Below are 4958 nucleotides of genomic sequence, written 5' to 3' on the forward strand. Positions count from 1 at the left end.
AAATACCCAGTAAGTACCAGGTAAGTACCATATAAGTATTGTAAATACCCAGTAAGTACCAGGTAAGTACCAAATGTGTATTAGGTAAGTACTAGGTAGATATTTGTAGGTACTGTCTGAGGTGTATTATGTACTAAATGAAGCCTCAGGTAGGACATGTTGTCTTTTCCTTCATGCGTGCACACGCACACAGCTGCTGTCACTCACAGCTGAGTAGCATCAAAACTCTCAGGGGCCTCTGGAACAAAACAGGGTTAACCGACCCAACAAAGTGGGCGATTATGTCTCAGATCAGGAACTTTGGAAAGCAAAAAGATCCCAAATGCTACTGCAGTTGCTTCCCTGGATCAGTAGACACACACACACACACACACACACACACTGGTATGCCCTTCCACGTCCCTGTTTTAGTTTTTGTCCTATTTTTCCTTGATGTACACCTACATACAGTTCCTGCTCATGTGTATTCAAGCTTCTGTAAATCGTATTGTCTCCTGACCTCACTYGTTCCTCTGACCTGTCGTTCGACCCCTAATGTTTGCTGCTCATCGTTGCGCAGACACACACGGTTAAGCACACACGCGCGGCTTTGCGTCTGCTGGAAGGTCCGTGACCCTCAGCTGCACTTTCTCTGCATTTTAAATTTCAATCCACATTTTGTCTCCAGTTTATTGCCCGCCTCTGAGGGTGAATAACRTTTTGTCTGAGGGAGTTTGTTTATGTGTTGTGTTAGCAAAAAAAAATCTCATGAACAGGTTTTTTTACGAAGTTTTCACAAATTATGCTCATTGATTGAATTCAAGATGGCCACCACAACAAACTGATCTTAGGAAACACAAAATAATGGCTATAGTTTAAGATATTAGACTGAMATTTGGAGTGGTAGCTGAGCTTCATCCTTTATATTATTTAATCTGTATTTTCACTCTTCCTCTGGATATWTGACTCATTAATTGTCCCCTCAGTCTTGTGATCATGGCCTCAAAGAAGAACTTTGACTTAAACACGCCAAATGAAAGAAATATTTCATGGATCCATTAATAATTTATAATCTTTTGATTTTTTAACTCTTAAATTGAAAGGCTTAGTAATTATTTCAATCATTTATCTTTGACTGGGTGATCAATGAAAAACGTGTCAGTCTGATAATATATAGAGTATTTTTTTGGCCAAACTTGAGCTTTAAATTTGTTTCTAAATTTTAGCTTGAAATGACGTGTTGGGAAGGATTGAATGAATTATTGCAAGATCCGGGCTGCATGTAGCTCAGTCTTGTAATCCCAGAGCTGCAGGTCTGAGCCCAAATTGTGTCAGGAAGAGCATCCGGCTGAAAGCACTTGCCAAACTTTTCATGGGAATTTGCTCACTGTGGCAACCCCTGCAGAGGGCTGCAACTGAAAGAACAACACTCCCAGACCCATAAAGAGAGAGAGAAAAAAAAAAAAAACAACTATTATAATTTAGAACCACTGAAATGAGCAGTAACACAAATATGTGCATCACATTAGTTTGTCAAGGCCTGCAGAAATAAACCTTGATAATAARGTATCATGTAGTACTTACTGTAACAGAGGTATGTTGTGTTAAAAGTACATTGTGACAGGAATTAAGTTAATATAACTGCAGGGAAATGAGATAAATGGTCTCTAAGTGCAACTTGGATATAAATTTAGTTTATTATAACACAGACACAAGGAATGAGTCTTTATTAAGCAAACAGAGATTTATTTCTGTAAAAATACAAGATGAACACTGAGTGCTGAATGCCTGCTGAAATTATTTGAAGAAACTGAAATTGAGTTGTTAAAGTTGAAATAAAATGAACCGTAAGAGGAACAAAATGCCAAACACTAGTTAGACACGGCAAAAAAGGTAGCTAAAATTTATAAATAGCAAAAATGATAGTCAGAAATTAACAATAACAAAACACTAACTAAAAGTAGCTASAGTTTCGCTAGAATTAAAAGAACTAAAAGGCTAGCTAAAATAGTAATAGCCTATTTTTAAAGCTAAAAACAACAAAAAAGGCTAGTTATGACTAATTAGACATAAATGGCTAAAGTAGCAAAAAGGTGATAACAGCTAAAAGTAAAAAAAAAAGTTTAGATAAAGTAGCTAAATTAGTGTGCTCCATTTCTCTGGGAAAATCTGTAAAATATCAGCATTTGGGCAGATCCCTATCTAACATGAAACTTATTTTTAAATCTACACAAAGACAAATTGTTTCTGTTCATTTTTAACCTGTGAGAGTTGTCTAGCACAGTTTTATCTCCTAGCTTTTTCAAGTTTTAACCCATGCTTAAAATTTTCTATTATTTGTATATTTTTTTTAATTTTTACTGACATTTTTTTGTTGTAATACTTTTATATAATTGTTCTTGAATTGTGCCCTCATCTTGGCCAGGACTCCCTGGAATAAGAAATGATTTATCAATAAAGATGCAAGCAAGAAAGCAAGAAAGAAAGAAGCAGAAGTGTAGGTAAAAGTGGTAAAGAGATCCCTAAAAGCTAGAAGGAGCAGAATGAAACCTAAAAACTAAAAGTTGCATACGAAAGCAAAAATAAAATATGCTGAAGAAGGTTTCAAAGACAACAGTGTTATTTTTTATAATAAAGAAATTGCAATTCAGAAAGGTGCCTTAGATAATTTTTCATTTGTTTAAATTGTAAGGTTTCCCATTAACAAATGTAATAATTTATCACTTTATTTTAAATTCAAGTAATTCAACATATTTAACATTATTTTGTGATTTACTGAACATTACACAACATTCTGATGATTAAATGTGAAAATGATCATATCTGTAATAAAAAAAAGAATAGCTTGCAGCACAACAAACATGTTTTCTTTAGAACAAAAGGCTTTCTGCCTGTTTCCTGAAACGTCTACACATCATCCTGACYGAGTATTTGTAATGTGTGTAAGTGTGTGTGTGCCTACAGCTAGTGTTGCTTATGCATGGATGGCTGAAACAGCTTTGTGCGCCATGATAGGAGGACATTGAGGTGGGAGGGAGGCGGAATTACCATGTCTCATTGGCCTGTTACTGAAGCCTGAATCATATGCAGTTTATGTAAGCATCAAATAGTGGAGTTTGGCTTAATGTGAAGAAAAGTGGAGCATGAAGTGAGCAGCTGAACAAAGCTGTAATGTCAGAAAGAGTAAAATGAAGAATCTTGTATTCTTTGAAGAAACGGTGAGAGATGATGACTCTCAGCTACCACCATACCATTTTTATCTGTAACAGGCTTTTCATGAACTACTGACAATGAAGCAACCAGAGAACCAGACAAAGTACGCCACACCTGCCCTTTGCCTAAATTTTACAGTTTCCATGCAGATCATTTGCAGGGTCGGCCTGTGGCAAAGGCAGTATAGGCAAGTGCTAAGGGCACTGTCCATTCTGGGGGCACCACAAATGGTGGACAGAAAAAAAAACATTTTAGAACTTTTTATCAGAGTTTAGTTGATTTAGTGCATAWAATCACTGGTTCCGCAAGTTTACGAAGGTAATTTGTTCTGTGGGTTTCTCATCTGCTTTGYTACTACATGTAGGTGTTATATGATGCAGAGAATATTTCATGATAAAAGTATCAAATGACAATCAAAACTAACTACTGGTGTTCAGTGTGTAAATAGAAAACCAAATAAGGTTAATGGAAGTTTCAGTAATGATCTCAGATAACGTTCAGGTGAAAGTCTGGTTTTTCAGTGTTCTACCTTCATAAAATACTGATTGTTTTAATAATCCCAAGAGTTTAGGAAAATAATCTTCAAATGGCTGGAAAATACATAGTTTCGTGTAGATTTACAGAGTTTTCTGGGGGAATAAACCCCTGGAACTGCTTYACTTCACAGCAGCTCRTTAACATGAACAGGTGTTYCTGTTGGCAGGTATAATGTAGACTTCTGGTATTCTGTTTCAAATTATATTCACCATCTTAAGTGTACAACTTGGTTTCTAAAGATAAAATAAATTATATCAAAAGACAAAACTGTTAAGTGTCACTAGGCTGTCGAAGGCAAGTGGTTCAGGAAATAGACTCAGATTAAAAAAATATTTTTTTACAGTGGCCCAAAAATCAGGAAATAACTTGGGATCGCCAGTGACTGCAGAGGAGAGGAGTCAGGTTCATTTCTGGATAAGTTTCACAGYRATGAAGATTTTGAGGATGTTGTAATTGAAGATGATTAGACTTGGAGATTCCTTTAGTGGAGGTGGTATGAGCAGTCGCAGGCTGTTCMGTGAGCACCAGGTGAGWATTTACAGGTGAGTGGTGAAAGGTTTTTACAGTGAGGTCCTTCTCGGAGGTTTTGCCAAGATATGAGCCAGAGGTAAGCTGCTCAGCAGACTCAGAACCCAGTCCAGGACCAGAGGTGAAGGGAGGTGATCCGGAGGTAAGGAACAGCAGCAAGGTGAGTTTYCACAGGTGTGAAACCACAAGRAACAGGGAGGTAAGTGGTGGAGCCGATCTCAACAACTGCAGAAATCCAGAAAATAAAACATTAAGGTTTTACTCGGAAAATAATCACACGAGCCAGAGAGWGTCCTACCACGGAGACTCTTTGTCCCAGCATCTGCCTGTTGTGCAGCTCCTCCTTAAATACTGATCCTCTAGGTAAGTAGATTGGCTGCACCTGTGGAGCGGGATTAGTGGCAGAGCAGAGACAAGAGAGGTAGAGATATCAACCTCTACAAAAACTATTTAATTTGGTATGTGAATGTATATAAATTTGTAGTGCGATTTAGAAAACTGCATAGTGGAGTAATGAAATTTAACTGAAAGTCATAGTCAATATCTATCAGTTGTTGAGAGATTCACATGAGCATTAACAGGAAGTGATGACAAGAAGGAACACCTGCATGTAAACAGATCATTGCTACAGTGGCTATAAAAACACAGACATCAGCAAAGAATCTGATGTTTTGTTAGATTATTTTCAGTCTCTATAAGAG

At 37.0% G+C, this 4958-nt stretch overlaps 1 protein-coding gene across 1 annotated transcript in view; it reads left to right on the forward strand.

Annotated features, from left to right (window-relative positions):
- The window catches only part of ppfia4 (PTPRF interacting protein alpha 4), a gene marked incomplete in the record, with an annotated part of 49237 nt that overhangs the window by 5974 nt on the left and 38305 nt on the right, over positions 1-4958 (forward strand).

This window comes from Austrofundulus limnaeus, unplaced genomic scaffold (genome assembly GCF_001266775.1).
Source record: "Austrofundulus limnaeus strain Quisiro unplaced genomic scaffold, Austrofundulus_limnaeus-1.0 Scaffold11, whole genome shotgun sequence".
NCBI lineage: Eukaryota > Metazoa > Chordata > Actinopteri > Cyprinodontiformes > Rivulidae > Austrofundulus > Austrofundulus limnaeus.